This window comes from Rhinatrema bivittatum, chromosome 2, assembly GCF_901001135.1.
Source record: "Rhinatrema bivittatum chromosome 2, aRhiBiv1.1, whole genome shotgun sequence".
Taxonomy (NCBI): domain Eukaryota; kingdom Metazoa; phylum Chordata; class Amphibia; order Gymnophiona; family Rhinatrematidae; genus Rhinatrema; species Rhinatrema bivittatum.
The window spans coordinates 49,949,076-49,964,416 of record NC_042616.1 but is presented as its reverse complement, the minus strand read 5'-3'; the positions used below and the strand labels follow the sequence as shown (position 1 = coordinate 49,964,416).

Below are 15,341 nucleotides of genomic sequence, written 5' to 3'. Positions count from 1 at the left end.
TTGGCAAAACCATACGTTCTTTAAAGACCCGCATGATCGAACACAGGAGTGCCATTACACGCGGTAAGGTAGAAGCGCCGGTAGTACAGCACTGCCTTTCACATTTTCACACGTTCGATGATCTAACATTTGCTGTAATAGAAAAACCGTTGCCTAAGAGTCGTGGAGGAGACTTTGATGGTTATCTTCTTCAAAGAGAGCAAAAATGGATCTACTATTTCAATACGGTTGATCCAGAAGGATTAAACAAAGACATTGACTGGTCAGTCTTTTAAAGAAATTATGGCGGTCTAAGAGCATAGAACTGTGGGTAATGTAGCTTATTGGGCATAGATGATCCGGATTTCCGGTTGCTAGAATGTACGGGACGTGTTTAAATTCAGAGTGAGTACGACTGCAGAGACCAACTAGGACGCTGAGGCGCCATTTTTGAATCTTTAGAGAGACCGGTAAATTTGGTCCGGGTAAGTGGAGCATATTTCCATACGTTGCAACAATGAATGATGGTTTACGCTAGATATCGGTTTAGTTTAGATATCTGGCTGTGTGGTCTGCTTTGAGTGTTTTTAATTCATGGTTTTTTAATTTTTAGGAGATAATGAATATGTTGGCCTGATTCGAGATATCACAATTCCCCTGAAGAAGACTGATATTTCAGTCGAAACATGTTGGGAAGCTGAAACTGAACAGCAAAGTATTGTAGCTGCTCGATGGAAAATTTATGGCTAAGTATTCAATTTTGTGATGAACTTGACCTTCAAAGAACGTTTTCGTTCAGTCAAAGTTTACATTTTGAGAAAATAGTAATAGGTCTATAGGATGGGTTATTGAATAAAGGTATTTGGTGGGTGGACAAATGACAGTAAATGATTACATCAAATTAAGCTCTGTAAGCTGATAACAGCCTGCGACCCATTGTGTGGTGAGAGGCTGCAGATTACAACACTAGAGCAACAAGCTTTATGATATTGTCATTTGCCGGGTAATTAGTTGTTTGATAACAAGTTTATTGAGATTTGTTTTTTAGATTTGGTGAGTGAGTTGAATCTCTTCTCTCCTTGGTTCGTGATCATTCACTGCTATACATTCTAATTCTCCCATCTTACACAGAAACATAGAAATGATGGCAGAAGAAGACCAAATGGCCCATCCAGTCTGCCCAGCAAGTTTCGCACTTTTTTTTTCTCATACTTATCTGTTACTCTTGGCTCCTAGTAACCTTTTGGTTCTATTTCCCCTCCACCCCCACCATCAATGTAGAGAGCAGTGTTGGAACTGCATCTAAGTGAAATATCTAGCTTAATTAGTTAGGGGTAGTAACCGCCGCAAAAAGCAAGCTACACCCATGCTTATTTGTTTACCCAGACTATGTAATTCAGTCCTTGTTGGTTGTTGTCTGTATATAGATCCACTTTTCTTCATTTCCCCTGCTGTTGAAGCAGAGAGTTATGCTGGATATGCATTGAAAGTGAAGTATCAGGCTTTCTCCCCTGCCGTTGAAGCAGAGAACGATGCTGGATATGCGTGAAGTATCAGTCTTTCTCCCCTGCCATTGAAGCAGAGAGCTATGCTGGATATGCGTGAAGTATCAGTCTTTCTCCCCTGCCATTGAAGCAGAGAGCTATGCTGGATATGCGTGAAGTATCAGTCTTTCTCCCCTGCCGTTGAAGCAGAGAGCTATGCTGGATATGCATTGAAAGTGAAGTATCAGGCTTATTTGGTCTGGGGTAGTAACTGCCGTAACAAGCAAGCTACTCCCCGCTTTTTTGTGAATGCAAATACTTTTTTCCACATTTCCTCTTGCCGTTGAAGCTTAGAGCAATGTTGGAGTCTTAGAGCAATGTTGGAGTCCCATTAACCGTGTGTATGTTTATTGAATAAGGGTATTATCTCCAGGTAGTAGCCGTCATTCCCGCGAGCCACCCACTCTTCATTCACATCCTCTAGACTTTATGGATCCACAGTGTTTATCCCACGCCCCTTTGAAGTCCTTCACAGTTCTGGTCTTCACCACTTCTGTTATGGTAGTGGACCCTTGGTCCGGGACGAGAGAACACCCACCTGCAGTACCCAGGTGAACTTCGTCTCCAGGAGGTGGAAGTTTCGAAGTATGGCCAACCCACACGGTGACCTCAGAAGAGCCGCTACACAATCCGGGTTCCGGCCAGGAATAGACAGGCAAACACAGTCCAGATACCAGGCAAGGATCAAGGCAGGCGGCAGGCAAACTCAGTCCAGATACCAGGCAAGGGTCAAGGCAGGCGGCAGGCAAACTCAGTCCAGATACCAGGCAAGGGTCAAGGCAGGCGGCAGGCAAACTCAGTCCAGATACCAGGCAAGGGTCGAGGAGGGCGGCAGGCAAACTCAGGCGAAGTCGAAAACAGTCCACATGTCAAACCAGGATACAAAGAGAGCAGGAAAACAGCCAACCTCAGGAACCTGTTGCGAAGGCATCCAAACCTTCACTGAGGGAGTTTAAATCTCCCTCCCAGATGACATCATCTTCTGGGGTCGGCCTCGATTCTGCGTCACGGCCCCTTTAAGAGGCGGGGCCAGCCGCGGCTTCTCTGACGCTGCTCTCCGATGTCTTGATGCCGTCGCGCTGCGGACCGCCACGAGGAGAGACCCGGCCTGCCCGCGTGGAGGAGGGTAGGGGGTCCGGTCGCGTGTGAGCGTGATCGGGCCTCACAACAACTTCCTCCGGAAGGGCATTCCAGCATTAGCATACAAACATTTCAAAGTTTGTTTTTTGTTTGTATTTTCATTCTGCTTTTTAATTGATAGGGATAAGTTAGAATTTTTTAGCTCAGGTGAGTTTTTAGATACAGGCACTTGGACTACTTTTCATATTATTGGAACCTCGCTGTCGGGATGCCCTAATTCTAATGCATCATTAGTATCCTTTGAAGATACCTCTCTCCGAACCATGTGCTGCTGAGCGACTGTCGGCTTTCCCCTTTGTTCTATGTGTTCTATGTGTATTACTTTACACTTGTCCATATTAAATGTCATCTGCCTTTTGGATGCTCAGTTTCGCAAGGTCTTTCTGCAATTTCTCATAATTTGCTTATGATTTAACCAGTCAAAATATATTTAAGTCATCTGAAAATGTGATTACATCTCGTCATTTTCTTTTTCAGATCTTTCATAAATACAATAAAATGCACTCATCCCAATACAGATCCCTACAGCACTCCACTTTTTACACTTCTCCATTGAGAAAACTATTAAGTTCTACTCACCGTTTCCTGTCTTTTAACCAGTTCACAATCCACAACAGAATTGTTATGGTTGAGCGGTGTTTGGGTGGATCCTTGGGTGCTGTGACAGATGACCACGCCCATGGGGAGGAGCCCCGTGAGGAGCCACAGTACTAGGCTAGACTCAGAACGCACAAACACAGTTAGTTGTTTATTATATAGTTTGAAGAGTACCACCAAAGGTGGCAGTAGTGAGGCAGTCTGGTAGATGCAGTCTCAGGGACCTCGGCAGAGGGAGCCCTTCTCACCCCGTTGGTCTTGGCAGGTTCCAAAGCAGGTTTCCCAGCAAGGAAGTTTTTACTCTCCCTGTTTTTACTCTCCCTGTTTTAATGTAACTTCTCATTTCCACTTATACGTTAATTGGTTTTTTCCCCTTGTTCTAATGTAAACCGGTACGATAAGACCTGGTCTTGAGTGTCGGTATAGTAAAAGAAGTTAAATAAAATAAAATAAATAAGGAAGTACTGTGTATGAGATAGACTGAGAGTTAGAGTACTCACTAGGTGTTTGCTGTAGATATGCGATTCCACCAGGTTGTAGAAGGTAGTGCAGGCAGGGAGAGCAGGCCCTCGAGGAGCGAGTACCTGTTCCCTGTATTGCACCTGAAATAAAGCAGAGGGCCCCCGAGGAGCGGGTACCCAGGTTAGCAGTTACTCCGAAGGGTAGAGAGAGAGCTTCCAGCAGCAGCACAGAAGCGGCAGAGTAGCGTAGACAGGAATGGATTTGAGTCCTTGCTAACTCAATGAGCTAGCAAATTCGAATAGGTTAAATACCCAGATGGCGTGACGTCAGCAAGGGGGAACACCCCTGAGGTTAGCACCAAGGTTGGAATAAGGATGTAGGTGACGCCCTTGCACACACCCTAGTAAGTACCTGGGAGGAGCATGGCGGAAGGCTGCACCATAGCCATTTCGGGGATGCCGGAGAGGTGGGCTTGTAGACACGGCGGTAGCCATCTTTCCTAGGTAAGCGGGAGGAGCCGTGAATAAGGTGAAGCAAACAGGGCGAAGCCATCTAGCACCGACGGACGCAACAAGAACATTGTCTCCTGTCCCATGACTTTTTAATACCTTTAGAAGTTTCTCATGAGGGACTTTATAAAACTACTTCTGAAAATCCAAATATACTATACATCCACCAGCTCACCATTATCCATATGTTTAAGTAACTGTGTTTGTTAATTTACAAAAAAGTAGGGGCTGGTATCCTCTGCATCTGATGAATCATTATCTATTGTAGAGCGCCATCAAGAACTATGGCCGGGGGGATGGCGCGCCGGCAGGCGCAAGTTACGCCGGGGGGGGGGGATTTAGATAGGGCAAGGGGGTGGGTTAGATAGGGGAAGGGAGTGGAAGGTGGGGGGAGCAGCCTCGGAGGGAAAGTGGAAAGCCATCGGGCCTCCACTAGGGTTCGGTGCGCGCAAGGTGCACAAGTATGCACCCCCTTGTGCGCACCAACCCTGGATTTTATAACATGCGCACGTCAGCACGCGCATGTTATAAAATTGGGTGTACATTTTTGCGTGCCGGGTAGCGCACACAAATGTACCCCATGCACGTAAGATTAAAAATTTGCCCCTATCTGTTTTGCAAGGTTTGAAATCCCTATATATTTTTCCTAGCTATACAGCATTTTTAGAATCCTTGCTAGCCTGTTTTTAAGTAATTATATTTGTTAATTCAAAAAAGGTCTGGTATCTACAGGAGCTGTTTGTTCTCTCCCACCCCAGGGTCTTTTTTTTTCTTAAATAGTTCTTCCAAGGACATGGTTTAAGTGAATAAGACCTAAGTACCAATCTAATAACTTGTATACTGGTCACTATTAACAGAATTTATTTTATTTGGTGTAGCAATTGTACTTATGTCCCCATGCCTCCCATTTGAAGATTTAAGGGGTTGCCAATTTGCTTTCAGCTGCTTGCAATGAAAAAGCAGCTGATTCATCTGAAAGAAGAATTGTTCAAGTTTCAAAAAACCTCCCCTAGCTTCCACAGAGGATTCAGAAACCCAAGAATAAATGGTTTACACTGGGCTCTGGTAGAACAAGACATGCAACTATATGACACTCAATTTTATCAAGTGTGCAGCATTCTGAATATCATCCCCACTCCCACAGAGAAGTCAGACATCCAGGATTCAGAAACCCAGGAATGAATGGATTACAGTGAGCTCTGGCAGAATATGGCCTGTGATCAAGAGACACCCACTCTTCTTGCCGTTACCCTTACATAATGCCTTTTCTGTATTTGATAATGAAGAAGCTCCAACAACAGAAAATGAAGTGATGTGTGAAAGGAATGTAGTCACCTAGTGTAACCAGAAACCCTTAAATATTATAAAGTGTCATAAAAAGAAGATTCTCCTGCTGGGAGACTCAGTCATCAGAAGAATAAATCTGGGAATACAGTTAGCTAAATGAAAATTAAAATTTGCTTGAAATATGGGAAAAAGTATATGATGTGAACTATATTCCTCAGTTATATGATACTAGTCAAAGCCCATTGCAGGAAAGAGCCTATAGATTATATTTTGATGAGCACACTTTGATCTGATAATAATTTCCATATGATTAGTAAGATTTCATAGATTCTTTTATTTTTATAAGTTTTAATTCAAGGACTTTTGCTCTCTATATACAAGGATCTACATTTGTCTTTGGAAGGAAAGAGGAATCTAAGTGAAAAATTCAGATCATACATTATCAGGCATTTAAACTAGAGGGCTGGAGGTGGCCAATGAAATTGGCATGTTCACCCCCAAGCAATACAGGAAGTGGGAGGAGGAAATAAAAACAATCAACTCAAAAAACTAGAAAAGGTGGCTAAGAAGAGCAACAAAAAGAGAGAAAAAGATGGAAAGCTATGACTACAAATGCTCTTAGACTGGGCAATAAAATCCCAGATCTGCAGGACTTAATGGTGGAGGCAGACTTGGACATTGTTGCTGTTACAGAGACATGGTTCACTGAGCCTCATTATTGGGATCCGGCCATCCCAGGCTATAACTTGTTAAGGAAGGACAGAGAGGACAGAAAAGAGGGAGGAGTTGCTTTATATGTCAAAAACAATATTCAAGCAAATGAAAGGCTGTCCCAAAAAAAGAAAATGGTGCTTCCATTTACATCAATGTGGTCTACAGGCCTCCAATTCAGACTGAACTGGACAGAGATCTGGTTACAGGCATCCAAAAGATGGGAATGAAGGGAGAAATGTGGTTCGGAGATTTTAATCTACTGGATGTGGATTGGCGTATCCCTTCTGCAGAATCTACAACAAGTAGAGATAGTTGATGCCCTTCAAGGAGCTCTGCTCAAACAAATGGTAATGGAATCCACGAGGAAGGGTGAGATACTCGACCTAGAGCTCACAAATGGGGATAATTTCTCTAATGTCCAGGTAGGTGCCCACTGACCACCAGTGATCATCAGAAAGTATGGTTTGATACTGCAAATAAGATACAGAGAAGTCACAAGACCCAAGTTTTGAATTTCAAAAATATGGACTTTGTCAAAATGGGGATGTTTCTGGAAGAAGAACTAGAAGACTGGGAGAAAATGGGTGAGGAAGAACAATAGTGGGTCAAATTAAAAGGAGCTATTACAAAGGCAACAAATCTATATGTTAGAAAAGTAAATAAAATTAAGAAACTCATCTGATTCTCAAAGGAGGTGGCTGAAAACCCCCCACCAGCATTCAAAGGATACCAAAGACAGCAACACAGGGAGGAATACTTGGAGAAACTGAGGGAGACAAAGAAAAATCAGGAAAGCAAAAGGTCAAGCAGAAGAAAGGATTGCCAAAGAGGTAAAATGAGGGGCTAAAACATTTTCAAATATATCAGAGAAAGAAGGAAGGTCCGAAGGGTATAGTGAAATTGAAAGGTGACTGGGAGCAAATCCACTGGGTCATAAATTCAGTTTGATGTCCCTTTAAATGTCGCTTAAGGGACCACGTGATTTAAAGTTAGACACTAAAACAGATGCTGAACAAAGTGGCAAATGACTTCCCACTCATAATATCCAATACGGTGTCTCCCTCTTAGTACATATTGATCAATTACACTTCAAACCAAGTTTAGTCTTATGGCATCATCTCAATGCTATTCATCCTGGCTGAAGTGGTCCCTTAAGCAACATTTAAAGCGCTATTAATCTGATTGTTATGATCCAGTGGATCTCATTAACATTTAAACATTTTATCTGATGGTTTCCTCTGAGATGGTTTGAAGAATTGATTTCAGCTAATTATAGTACCTGTAATTTTTTATGTTATATTTTTGATAGGTAATTAATGTCTATTTAGACATAATTTTGTGAACATTTTTATAAGGATAACAATAAATTGTGATATGTTCTATATGAACTGTTACTTTTTATATTTTGATTATTAGAATTTTGAAACAGAAGAACAGTTTATAGTGTTGATCATAGTATCAGATGGGATTCAATGCCAAGAAGTGCAGAATCATGCATCTGGGATACAGTAATCCAAAAGAGAGGTATGTAATGGGGGTGACAGACTATCGTGCACACACTGGGAGAGGGACCTTGGAGTGATAGTGTCTGGTGATCTGAAGGCAGCGAAGCAATTTGACAAGGTGATAGCTAAAGCCTGAAGAATGCTGAGCCTCAAAGAGAGAAACAACCAGCAAGAAAAAGGAGGTGATATTACCCTTCTACAGGGCCTTGGTGAGGCCTCACCTGGAGTACTGTGTTCAGTTCTGGAGACCATATTTCAAAAGGGACAGAGACAGGACGAAGGTGGTCAAGAGAAACGTGATTAAAATGTTGGGGGTCTATATCAGAAGACTTATGAGGGGAGGCTGAAGGATCAAAATTTGAATACTCTGGAAGAAAGGAGGTGCAGGGAAGATAATATACAGAGCTTCAGATAGCTGAAAGGTTTTAATGATGCACAAAATTTGAACCTTTTCCGTTGGAAAGCAAACAGTAGGACTGGGAAGTCAGAAAATGAAAATCTAAGGACACACGACTCAGAACCAACATCAGGAAATATTTCTTCATCGAGAAGGTGATGGATGCCTAGAATGTCCTTCCAGAAGAGGTGATGAGGACAAAAACAGTAAATGAATTAAAAATGTATGGGATAAACACTGTGGATCCCTAAAGGGTAGAGGTTGGAAATAAAGGAAATGGTGCATGGAGCGGCAGTGACTACCCTTAACAGAAGGCATGGGGATTACTACCCTTAACCAATTAGCTTTCATGCATTTATCGCTACTGCAACATCATTCTCTGCTTCGACGGGGAAAAAAAAATGGAAATTGGATTCAGATGACAGCCAATGCTGGGCCCCAACTTTTATGTTCTGGAGTACTGATATGCAGACATTAGGGGAAAAGCTCAAGACTGCTTCTATGGCCATGTCCAAAAACAAAGCACGTTCAAGCAGCATGGTCTGAATTATCACGTTGGTTCAAGTAACATCACACTGAGAAATGCCAGAAATGGGGATAGATTGACTAAATTTTTAATGATTCAAAGATTATTTGGAATTGTTTTACTTGCAATCAGAAAATTCTAAAACAAAAAAGAAATGTGTTTTTAGGGGCCTATGATTAAACTTGGGCAATGCAACGCAAGAGAAATGTTTGTGGCCAGATCCAAGTGGCGAAGCACATAGCCCGTTACTATGAAGGTCCTTATATTATAATAGAATTTTTGCAGGTCAGAACAGTGTGTGTTTGTAGTAATGAACATCAATGAAAAAAAATGTACAAATACAGTAAGGGCCAAATTTTAAGATGTATGCGCGGGCAAAACAGATAGAGGCAGATTTTTAATCTTACGTGTGCGAGGCACATTTGTGCGCGCTACCCGGCACGCACAAATGTACACCCGATTTTATAACATATGTGCGCTTCCGCGCGCATGTTATAAAATCCAGGGTCAGCGTGCACAACGGGGTGCACACTAGTGCACCTTGCGCCCGCCAAGCCCTAGGGGAGCCCCGATGGCTTTCCTCGTTCCCTCCGAGGCCGCTCCAAAATCAGAGTGGCCTGGGAGGGAACTTTACTTCCGCTCCCCCCACCTTCCCCTCCCTTCCCCTACCTAACCCGCCCCCAGCCCTACCTAAAACTCCCCCCATACCTTTATTTTACAAGTTGCACCTGCCTCTGGGCAGACATAGGTTGCACGCGCCGACCAAGTTCCGGCACGCGATCCTCTGGCCTAGCGGCCCTATGGAGGCCTCAGAGATATTTTATTGGCTTTTTTTGATCATAACTGAAAATGAGAAGTCCTAATTTTAAATAAAAAATAGCAGCATAAAATCCTAGTTTACTAAATAAAAAAAAGACATTAATAATCATAATCAATGGTGTTTTTAATATGTAGTCCAGGAGCTTTAATTCTGCAGCAGTTTGTTCTGTTCTGATAACACTACACTTTACCTGTAATCGCATCTTAATACTCACTCGTTATGGCAGGGTCAGGATGTTCTATAGCACACGGCTCTTCCTCCTCTTTAATGATGACTGAAAACACAGATGGGATAAGCGGGAGGTCGATGCTGGTCCTGGGGTTATTTTCCTTTCCCTCAGAGAAAGATTGATCGCTGCAGCCGTGCGGCTCATCCTCTTGTTTAGTGCTCAATAAACGTTCAGGACCAACAGCTGCAGAATCTGAGTATATTTGCAAACATAAATACATCATTGTTCAAAATGTGAAAATCAACATTATACCAACTCATGATAGGCTGAGACAGCAATGAATATAGAAAACGTTATGATATTTGTATTCTATGAAATGGAAAGAGAAGTGAGACTACATAAAAAGACAATTCTCCCATTCTAAACATAAGACCATAAGAATTACTAAACTGGGTCATACCAAAATGTCTGTTTAGTCCAGTGTCTTATATTCAGCAATGGCAAGCAGCAGGTGCCTAGAAGAAGTGTATTTATTTTATTTTTATTCAAAGTGGATTACATTCAGATACTCTAGGTATTTCTTTGTCCCCAGAGGGCTCAGAATCTAAATTTGTACCCAAGGCAATGGAGGGTTAGCTGACTTTCCCAAGGTCATAAGGAGTAGCAGTAGCATTTGAACTTTGGCGTTTTATAGCATGCTGCTCTAATTACTAGGCACTCTGTTATTAGAACAGGACACATGGAGTACCCTCCATTCACTGCCACACCCTTCCAGTTTCTAGAAGGGATTGTTACGAGCGCAGCCTCTGGCAGTTGATACGAACCGAGGGCTTGGGGCCTTCGGCTACTCTTATGAGCGCGAAGGCGCAGTCGTTTCTGAAGCAGGTGTTGTGAGCCCTTGAGCCACGGCATGGCTCAGGGAGGAGCCACAAGACACACCGCGGGAGGTGAGCTGGTGCGAGCACGGGTAACAAGGAGCAGGACAAGGCTGAAGCGAAGACAAGGATACATGTCTGACCCTCTACTAGACCTGCACGCCCCGGGATGACTAACAACGCAATGTTAATTGATGAACAGTCCTCCGACCGTTCCAAGCCCTTTCGGACCTGCCACTGGGTAACAGCAAAAGGTGGCAGGCCGGACAAAGGACGAGGACAGACAGAGTCCTTAGAACACAGAAGACTTAGACAGGACTGAAGCGAGGACAATGCAGACGAGGGCTGAAGCGAGGACACTGTAGATGAAGGCAAGGATCAAGGCCACTGGGTCGAGACTACGACACAGCACACCCTACACAGTCCACCCGCGAGACTGGTCGCGGACCATGCTGGTGCGGAACAGGTTCGAACAGAGTCTTGACATGGTCGGATGCGAATTACAATAGGCTCCAAAGACCTGGACAAGATTCAAGCACAGGATTAAATGATTCTCAAGGATTAAAAACTTAGGACTGAAGCAGAAGTCTTCCAGAGGGTTGCACTGCGGAGATGAAGATGGCCTTTGTACCGTGAGATGCCCTACACAGCCCGCCCATGGGCTGGTTGCAGACCATGACAACGGCACGTCAGGAAAGTGGATATCAAGGAACCAAGGCAAGGAGGCAGAGGTGAAGACAAAGGCATCAGGAAGGACATCGGACATTAGGAAGTACGAGCAAAGAACATCAGGAACATGAAGACATCTGAAGACATGGACGAAAGACATCAGGAACCTGAAGACATCTGGAGGCCCAGACGAAGGACATCAGGAACATGAAGACGATTGGAGACCTGGTCGAAGGACATCAGGAACATGAAGACGAAGCCGTCAAAGCAGGAGAAGACCACGGAGGACCTGGACCGGTCAGAAGACACAGACAACTGTGGAACCCGATCCGAAGGCCTGGAGTGACAGAAGAGGAGCCCTTTTATAGGGCAGACACAGGAAACGAAGACCAGCTGGATTCCGGTGGGGCCAGGAGCACTTCCTGTTACTGGCCCACTAAATTCACAGTAGAGGCACGCGCCGGCACCTAAGGAAGGCAGGAAACAGGAAGCAGCACCACGGACAGCGGCACTCTCCTGCATGTCGATGCAGAAGGACAGGCATGCTTCGGAGCAGCCTCCAGGCCCTGAAATGATGTCGGAGCAGCAGTGGCCCTCTGTTGCCACTCAGGAGGGACTTCGGTGGCGACTCCTCGCCGGCAGAAGAACTGGTAGGTTCGGCCACGAGGCGGCGGCAGTCCCAAGCCTTCCGGGCAGTGTCTGGCAGCATCCAAGCCCCGGCGGTTCCCTCAACCACGTCGGGTAAGCCAGCGCGACTGAGAAGGTAGGGAATCTGCCTGTATGCCGCGGGCAGATTCACAACAGTACCCCCTCCTTAAAGACCCCCTCCTCAAGCCTCTTATCAACAGCTTAGAGGAGACAAGGTATCAGTCCAACTGACAGGGGAAGATCAAGGGTCCAAGAACAGACGTTGGAAGATTCTTGGCGAGGAACTGTAACGATGGTAATACTGTAGCGGAAGACATGGTGCAGAATGTTGAAGATCCAGACCAGACGTAGATGAGGCGCTGAAGTCATAAAACAAGCAGGGCATGAGATTGCAGCACAGCAGACTTGCATCTCACGTTCTAGTGACCAACGAGGCAGAGTTCAAGGGCAAGACGTCTAGGATGAACAGAAGGCATAGACGAGTATTAACTTGTAGTGAAGACCAGTTCTTGGTGCACAGTGGTAACATGGAAAAGAAGAAGCAAAGTTCAAGCTGGATTCTATAGCTGTAAAGATGGAACTCAGGAGAGTAAGTGGACAACTTACTAGCTGACTTTTGGATTGCCGTGGAGTCAGGAGGACTCGAATGAAAGTCCGATGTACATAGTTCAGAGGATGGAGAATTTAATACCGAGGGAAGACTCTCCGCGAAGGTTGTGACCAGGAGACCCACAGGATCTTCACCATTGGAAGCCCGAGATCCCCCCGGGAGGAGCCCTTGAAAATCCGAGCCGCTTGGACTTAGAAGCGGGCACCTGAGGATGAGTATACATCAAGAATTCCAAGGACATGAGTTGAACAGGAAGTCGGATCTGGGAGACCCACAAAATCTTCACCATTGGAAGCCCAAGATCCCCCTGGGAGGAGTCCTTGAGGACCCGAGCCACTTGGACTTAGGTGAGGTCTGCGGAAGATGGAAGTCCAAAGCTGAGCAGGCAGCGGAGATTAGAAGCTCAGGATTGTTGCTTCCCGGCTGGCATGGCTGAATAAAAAGAGTCTTTACAGATTGGTACGAGAGTGCATCTTGGGAAATCCATAAATACCTCAGGCACTCACAACGTAGTGAAGTCACTCTCAGACTTGATGGTCAGTAGGTGTCACTATAATACTTATGCAAGGGACTGTTTGCTGAAGATGAATGCTCCAATGACTGTGAAGGTGAAGTTCCCTTAGGACTGGGTCAAGGAGCCACTACGACACATGGAGCTTCAAGAGACAGGCTCGAAGACAGCGGAGAATTTCATGGATATGCAGTGAATCTCCACAGATGGATAGTTGAATGAAGGCACCGGGGATGAAGAATACTCAGTGACTTTGTTGAGCTGTACGGTAAGCTTCCTGGGATGATGAGCTGAAGATAACCATATGGATTCCTTTGAATCCACGGAAGTAAGGTAGACTCACCCTGTGGTGACAAAGTCTCTTCAGGAAGGTCAGCAGCACGGTGGTGCAAGCATACTGGACCACTGGAAGATAGTAATACATTCCTTAGCTTGACAACGAGGTGGTACAGCAGAGCAGAGGGCAGGAAATCAGGATCCTCCAATCCAAATACTGGTGGCTTGGAATATAACGTGAAGGATGCTAGAGGACCCATGGTGGCAAGCTCAGGGTGCAGAATAGCTGGTGAAGGTGATCTTGGGTAGGATCCAATTGCATAGAGCAGAAACTGGACCAACTGTGGATTCCAGGTGATTCGCAGGAAGGTGACATCTGCGAAGAACCAACAAGTAGTCCATAGCTGGAGTCTCACTTGCGGATATGAAGAGACGTCTAGTTGAATATGGCTCCTATGGCAAGCACCAGGACAATGCAAGCAAGAGCAGAGTCAGAAACGAGGAGACGAAGACGAACCTAGGGTGCAGGCGCCTCCTGCTGGTAATAAAACCCTAGACGTGAATTGTGGAAAGAAACTTCAGGCTGAGAAGACTACAGAGCCAGCACTAGGCCAGTGCAAGCATGGGATGAATGGACAGAGATGAATTGAAGACAGGTCATGGGTGCAGGCGCCTCCTGCTGGTCGGAAAAGCCCAGACCTGGAGTGGTGTAGAGTACACTTCGAAGACACGTACTCCCTAATGCTTGGAGATTCTCGAAGTTGAGGATGCTGGTTGTTGGATGTGGAACCTGGGTATAGGCACTTCTTGCAGGTCGTATGAATCCCAGGGAGCTGGACCACATCGGAGTGAGAAGAATGGAGATGAACATTGGAACCGTGGCAGGGGACTCCTACCAGTCAAGGAAGTTCCAGGACGAGTGAACGCAGAGATGGTCTGGATGCAGGCGCCTCCTGCAGGTCATGGGAACCAGACAGCTGTAGCGGAGAGATAGCAACAAAAAAAAAAAAATGGACTAAAGCAAGCATTAAATATCCAGGAACTAAGGTGAAAACTCTCTGGGCAGAAGCAAGTTGAAGAAAGTCCAGAAACTGAAGAAAAATTCCCAGGCAAAAATCAAGGCCAAAAATTGTCCAAAAACTGGAGCCCGTCGGGCACAGCTCACCGAGCTCATGGCCTTCGGATCCTGTTATGAGCATGGCCTACACAGTCCACCCGCGGGACTGGTCGCGGACCACACTGGGCTCGAAGCAGACTCCAGGAGGGACAGTGGAAGCTGATACCGAAACATGACAAAGATTCTGAAGAGGCCTGCACCGGGGTGCTCCCTACACAGTTCACCCGTGGGACTGGTCGCGGACCACGCTGGTGTGGAGCAGGTTCAAACAGAGTCTTGACATGGACAGACGCGCATTGCAATAGGCTCTGAAGACCAAGACAAGATTCAAGCACAGGATTCAACGATTCTCAAGGATTAAAAACTTAGGAATGAAGCAGAAGTCTTCCGGAGGGTTGCACTGCGGAGATGAAGATGGCCTTTGTACCATGAGGTGCCCCATACAGCCCGCCCATGGGCTGGTCACAGACCATGACAACGGCACGCCAGGAAAGTGGACATCAAGGAACCAAGTCAAGGAGGCAGAGGTGAAGACAAAGGCATCAGGAAAGACATCGGACATCAGGAGGTACGAACAAAGAACATCAGGAACATGAAGACACCTGAAGACACCTGAAGACACGGACGAAAGACATCAAGAACCTGAAGACATCAGGAACATGAAGATGACTGGAGACCTGGAAGGAGGACATCAGGAACATGAAGACGAAGCCGTCAAATCAGGAGAAGACCACGGAGGACCTGGACCGGTCAGAAGACACAGACAAATGTGGAACCCGATCCAAAGGCTTGGAGTGATGGAAGAGGAGCCCTTTTATAGGGCAGACACAGGAAACGAAGACTAGCTGGATTCCGGTGGGGCCAGGAGCACTTCCTGCTACTGGCCCTTTAAATTCACAGAAGAGGCGCGTGCTGGCCCCTAAGGAAGGCAGGAAACAGTAAACAGCACCACGGACAGCGGCGCTCTCCTGCATGTCAACGCAGAA

The 15,341-nt window shown here is 45.6% G+C and overlaps 1 protein-coding gene across 1 annotated transcript in view; it reads right to left on the bottom strand.

Annotated features, from left to right (window-relative positions):
- Positions 1-9,881, bottom strand: part of LOC115083925 (zinc finger protein 501-like) — an 88,787-nt gene extending 78,906 nt beyond the window's left edge. The window contains exon 1 of the mRNA XM_029588032.1: positions 9,695-9,881. The gene's annotated coding sequence lies outside the window, so the exon portion shown is untranslated. The remainder of the gene's footprint in view (positions 1-9,694) is intronic.
- Between the last annotated feature and the right edge of the window lie 5,460 nt (positions 9,882-15,341).